The following is a 6,404-nucleotide window of genomic DNA, read 5'->3' on the forward strand; positions in this document are numbered from 1 at the left end:
TGCTTTTATTCTCCAAAGCTACAGATATGTTGCTCATGAGCAGCCATGCTTAAAATCAACTGGACCATAATGATGATCTTTTAGTTTTATCTAGTTTGTTTCATTTTTTTTTCTACTTCCTACTTGGTGTTCCTGTTTAGTTTAGTTTATGTTTTCCAGTTTCTCCATCTCTTTCTTTTGATGTTCCTTCTCAAGCCTTTATTAACTTTTTAAAATAAGTGTATCTCTGAGGACCTGAGCTGACACAAGGTGGCAACTGGGGACCACACCCAGCTTCTCATACCCCAGGGTGCCGCCCTATAGGGACATTGTGGTTTTGTTTTTGCAATGGTGCAATGTAAAGGAAGGGACTCTTGTGGGCTCAAAGTATGACCTGGGGCTGGAAGGCTTCCCTGCAGTCTCAAAGCCTTGATCACTCATTGGACGGCGGTCATGCCAACCCTTGCCTCCTGGCAAATGAGCTTAGAGCTGGCGTTGGAGGAAGTGGTCCCCGGTTGACCCTCCCAGCTCCACCTACCGCCGCCAGCCCATCAGGGTCTTTCCCGCCTGTCCAGCCATCTCAGCCTCGGCCTGGTGGGCCGGTCTGCGGGCCGCCCTCTTGAAGTTCCTGTTGTGCGGCCTACACCAGCAACTCGCAGACTCCTGTTCCCTGTGCAGCCATCGTCTCTGCCGTCCCCACCCCCACCCTGCGGTCCCACTGCCAACAGCGTCTCCTCAGCGCGACACAGCCCGGCGGCCGCCATCTTCCCCGCAGACGTCACTGCAGGCGCATCACTGTCTGGCGCGTCTGTCCTGCCATGTCTGCCACAGAGGAGCACGACTGGATCCCAGGTGGCCAGGATAGAGCTGGTGGCGGGGCGGGCCGCGACCCCAGTCTCCTTGGGGTCCAGGCATCCGCTTGGGAGGGGCTGGAAGGAGTCGAGGAGGCCACGGCTCTTCTGGCCTCCTTGGAGGTCTCCAGAGCCCTTCCCGGGGAGCAGGGTTGGTCACAGGCCACAGTGGAAGAGAAATGTGATAGAGAGCTGTTAGAGGAGGAGGAGATGGAGGAAGATGTAGAGGAGATGGAGGAGGACGAGGAAGAGGGTGAGGCTGATTTCGAGTTGGAGGACGTGGAGGAGGAGGAGCACCTGTCGGGAGAGGTCGAGGAAGAGGAGGACACAAACGAGAATGAGCAGGAGGGTGCGGCAGTGGTTACAGGCCTTGGGTTCTCTGAGGAGAGTTTTGGGCCCCTGTTCTGGAGTCAGGTCGACTCCTTTCTACGCAATTTACATAACAACAAACATGTCCTGTTCCGGCCTCACGCTGAGTGCCTGATGGTCAGGGGCTGCTCCCAGCCACTCTCCGACCGTGGAGAAGGTCCCGTGCCTCCTCAGGAGCAGGAAGACCTGGAAGAGGGAGGCAAAGTCTTGCAGGGTGAGTACCCAGTGGAGGGCGCTCCACCCTGGGAGCTGCGGGATCCTGCGGAGGGGGTTGCATCCTAGAAGGCAGGGGAACCGGCGGTGGAGGCCGAGTTCTGGGCGAGGGAGTCCTGACTGCTGCCTCTGAGACTGGGAGTTTGAGGCCTGTGGTCCCGGAGGGGCCGAGGCGGGCAAGTGGTGGCTAAGCCTTCAGGCCCTTGTGGGGCCATTGAACTCAAAGGCAGGTCTCTGGCAGTCAAGCAGACGGTCAAAGCTCTCAAAAACCTCCGGGCACAATTGGCACAAGTGGAAGGGCAATTCTATAGACCTTCATGGTCTCGAGAAAAAGCATGCTGCCGTCAACCGACCTAGAGGCAAACAAGTGGCATCCCTCCCTTTTGGTCAACGGCTTTAAAAAATGTGAATATTCTCGGTAGGAGGATCTCAGAAAATGATGACGTAGCACAGGGGCACTTTTCAGCGATTGAGGAATCTGTGAGTGTCCCCATAGAATTTTTTTTTTTATAGCCTTACTTGAATGTGGGCTGTTTATTTTTTTTTTCATTTATTTTTATTAGTTGGAGGCTAGTTACTTTACAATATTGTAGTGGTTTTTGCCATACATTGACATGAATCAGCCATTTGTCTTTAAATCAAAAGAACATTTTTTCCATTGAGGTTCCGACAAACACATTCAAAATGGTATCAGTATCAAATGATTCGGATCCCTTCTCCAAAGGGGCCAGAAACAATCAGATCTGTGTGAGATCTACTGGAAAGAGGGGAAAAATGTTTGTGAAAATTGTCAAGCAGCAGACATGGGGGTGGGGGCTAGAAATGTATCAAACGGTAGAAACATGCCCAGCTATTATTTGTTTTTTCTTTTATTAAACATAGTTCTCTTCTCTCAGGCCTAGACTCTGCTGCTGATTTTAAATTGGGATATTTTCCCTGCCAACTTTTGACGCCAAAGTCTGCATCATTCTGCCCTAATGATGAGGGTGAGTATCAGTATGAAAATGCTGATGAAGAGGAAGAGGATGGAAATGAAAAACCTGAAGGACTCTAAATGGATATGGTCTCAGCAAAGAGCAGCTCTGGATAATACAGGTATTATTGTATAGGCTTTAGTATGACATAACCATTCCTGACGCATACCTGTTACTAACAGCTTTATATTTTTAAATGTTTCTTCTGTAAGGTAAATAAGAAAATTGTTGAAACTTAATTTTGGAAAAACAGTTTATTGTTAATAATGTATTCTAGATAATGTAGGAGGCAGTATGTTCTGAAATGTATTTCATTTATAGCCACAAGACCTTTGTCCTGTACCTTTAAGTCTACTACAGATAGGAGATTTATCAGACCTGGAAATGGAGACCAGTGCTTCTTTAGAGAATCGTCACCAGAAGCAGCAGCTAAAGTGACTAGGCCATGCATTAGCTGTGTCATCATCACCTGGCCACAGAATTGTAGTCTCTTGTACTGACAATGACTTTGAGAAAGTGATTCCTTACAAAGTAGTAAGACATTAAGGGTTTCAAGAGAACTGCATTTCAGGATTAATTCACAAATATTAGGTCAATTTAGATTTTTTATTCAAAAGAAAAGAAAATTAGTCTTAGTAAGATTATTGGTTATCACTGAGTTGGTAATTAAATATTTGTTTCTGTTTCCTCTATTCATTCATCTTTTAGTCTCTGTCTCTCACCTTTCTAGTTTTCATGCATGTGGATGTTTGATAAAGCCTCATTCTCATTTTACACAGGTGGGAACTGAAAGTCTGGAAATATAAGGGATTTATGATTTGTGTAAGGGAACACCAGTTTGTAAGGTGGAATGACTTATTTAAATCACGGTGTGGCCTTTCAAGGAAGAAGCAAGCACTTATAGTGGTGGGCAAGAGGGAAATAAGGTTCGCATGATGAAATGACGTGCACCCTGATCACCAACGGTCTGGGTTACAAGAAGAAAACATTTTGTTTTCTCCTTGTTGAGAAAATAGATGTACATAGTATTGATTCATATTTAGAAAGTCACTGGTGCATGTTATTGAGGTACAATTGTTAACTGGCTCTTATTTCATCCTACAGTGGGAAGGTCTAGAAAGAAGCAGACAGCAAAAGAAAAGATGCATTTGTTCTTCATGGATATTCTTGTTTTCATTAGCCTGAAATACTAATTTTGTTTCAAAGTTTCAACGCCCCAAAGTGATACTAACTTCTGACATCTGACTTTACTCTTACATTTTACAGATAATTTCGTATTATTGTTCACATTGGAAATAAAAGTTTGTTTGAAATTAATAAGCTGTAGTGTTGCGTGTTTTTTTTCACATGAATAACACTGACTCAAATCTATCATTGTTCTATTTATTTTGGCCCACCTTACTGTCACTGAAAGGGATTTCTTTCAGCTATTTGTCAAGCCTGTTTTAAATCCTTTTATTGCAACCCCAAATAAATTAAAATATAAGGTTGTAAATAATTTGTGTGATGGTGCCCTAGCCTCTACTATATTTTATTGAAAGAAACTGATGGATGACCTAGCTTGTCTGGACCAGCAGCATCAGCATCACCGGGAACTTGTTTGCAATGCACATTCTCAGACCCTGCTCCAGACCTACTGAGTTGGAAATTCTGAAAGTAGGCTGCTAGCCATCAGGGTTTTACAGTCCTCCAGTTGCTACTAAAGCACACTGAAGTTTCAGAACCACTGCTTTCGAGCAGTGGGGGAAAGGTTTACTACATCTACTGTGGGATCATCCTTAATTCACTGACTTGGTATTGCAGGTAAACAAAACAGGGTGGTAAGATCTGGACTTAGGAAGACACTAGAACTCTCAGGGGGTTGAGACAGACAGCACTCTGGGAGGGGTGTGTTAGTATCCTAAGGTTGCCATAACAAATTACTACAAACCAGATGGCTTAAAACAACACAAATAAATTCTCTCACAGTTCTGGAAGCCAGAAATCTGAGGGCAATATATAGGAAAGGGTGGTCCCTTCCAGAGGCTCTGAAGGAGAATCTGTTTCATGCCTCTCTCCTAGTTTCTGGTGGTTGCTGTCAATCGTTTTCACCGCTTGCCTTGTAAATACATGATTCCAATCTCCATCTTCACATAGTGATTTCCCCTGTCTGTTTCTGTGTCCTTTCTCTTCTCATAAGGATACCAGTCATACTGAATTAAGGACCCACCCTAATCCAGTATGACCTCATCTTAACTCTTATACCTGCAAATATCCTAGTTCCAAATAAAGTCACATTTACAGGTTCAAGGGGTAAAACTTCAACATATCTTTTCAGGGGGACAAAATACAGCTTATAACAAGGGGCAAAGATTCAGGGGTGGAAGTGACAAATAGATAAAACCTACTTCTGAAAGGATAAAGGCTTTATGATACCATACATATATGAAGTTTAAAAACATGCAACAGTTCTTATATTGATTATAGGTTCATATATTTGTAGTAAAAGGTATACATAGGAGTGATGCATACATATGTAGCATGCAGACAGGTGTGTGTGAAAACAATAAACTAGGACAGTGGTTAAATCTTATTCAATAGAGGGAGAATTCAACTGGGGAGAGGTATAATGGGTTTAAATTTTATTTGTAATCTTTTGTTTTTATGATGAGCGATGGTTGCATGGGTGCAGTAATCTCTCTACCTTTGTCTAGGTCTGAAATATCTCCTCATCTAAAGAAAATTGCAAGGAGAAATGGGCCTAATATCTGGAACTTATTGAAGGAAAAATGTAAAGTGGTATTTGAGCAGAGTAGAGGATCAGAGAAGGAGAGTACCAGGGGTTTGAGGGTAGAAGGCCTTATTTCCATGTTTAGTTAAGGCCACTTGAATGCTCGCTAGTTAGCAGCAAAACCTTTTCCTACTTTCTGTGCTAGTTCATCTCATATCCTTGAGTATATTAACATTATTTATTAATGTTTCTCCCCGACTCCCTAAAGTTTGAGCTTCTGAATAGTTGAGAACTTAAAAGCTTCTATTTGTCTCTTCTAAAGCATTGTGGTTTCTTCTTCATAGGTGCTTGATAAAGGTTTGTTAAAGTGAAGTTAGTATAAGGTATCCACAACCCTTTTCCATGACTCTGCCTTGTCCTTTAAGAATGTATTATCGCATAGTAACACAGAGTATTCCTTATGGCTAGAACAAAGAAAAAAGGCACAAGACCTTTTTTCATTGTTGTTTAATGAAATAACAGTCCAAGTAGAAATTTATCCATGTAGTGTCACTTGAAAGGCTTCAGATTGGTTCTGTTTGGTTCATGCCATGCTAGGAGCGTGTGTGTGTGTGCACGTGTGTGTGTATTTCTGGGTTAATATAGTTAAGGTAATGTAATTCAATCGTGTCCAACTCTTTGCAACCCTGTGGACTGTAGGCCTCCAGGCTCCTCTGTCCATAGGAGTGTCTCACTGGAATGGGTTAGCATTTCCTCTTCCAGGGGATCTTCCCGACCCAGGGATTGAACCCGCGCCTCACAGGTCTCCTGCATTGCAGGCAATTGTTTAACACTGAGCCACCCATGTATAACCGTAGTTAACATGAAAGGCCCTTATGCAGGCTTAAGAATTTTTGGAGGTTCACTTTAAACAAAAAAACACCTCTTTTTGAGATAAGCCTTTTTTGGTGCATACTCTAAGTTCATGTCCCTGCCTCTCGTTATGGTCCAGGTGCCTAGGACCCTGAATTTACTCCCTAAGTGGCCCCATGTCCCCAGCCGCAAGAGGCATGTGTGTTCCTCTTCCCCGAGTCTGTGCTTCTAAGGGTTGAGTGGCACTGTCAGTGCTATACTCTCAGAACTGAGAGGAAGCTAAGAGGTGGTAGCTTTGTATACAGGCAACAGGACAAGTGGTCCACATTATCCACATAGATGTACGTGATGCCTCTCATGGTGAGGGAGGAAGCTCAGCCTTGCTTCCCTGAGGGTTGGAAGCTCTAACATATTGGGCTTCTCTGGGTCTCTGAGAGATGGTCCCTAAATCAGGTC

General features: G+C 44.0%; 1 long non-coding RNA gene across 1 annotated transcript; it reads left to right on the top strand.

The window, feature by feature from the left end:
* Window positions 1-1,130: 1,130 nt before the first annotated feature.
* LOC122435355 lies at window positions 1,131-3,703 on the top strand. Its single transcript, XR_006267646.1, has 3 exons — window positions 1,131-1,413; window positions 2,309-2,507; window positions 3,491-3,703. It is a non-coding gene; the product is annotated as an uncharacterized LOC122435355 (long non-coding RNA).
* Window positions 3,704-6,404: the final 2,701 nt, after the last annotated feature.

This window comes from Cervus canadensis, chromosome X, assembly GCF_019320065.1.
Source record: "Cervus canadensis isolate Bull #8, Minnesota chromosome X, ASM1932006v1, whole genome shotgun sequence".
Taxonomy (NCBI): domain Eukaryota; kingdom Metazoa; phylum Chordata; class Mammalia; order Artiodactyla; family Cervidae; genus Cervus; species Cervus canadensis.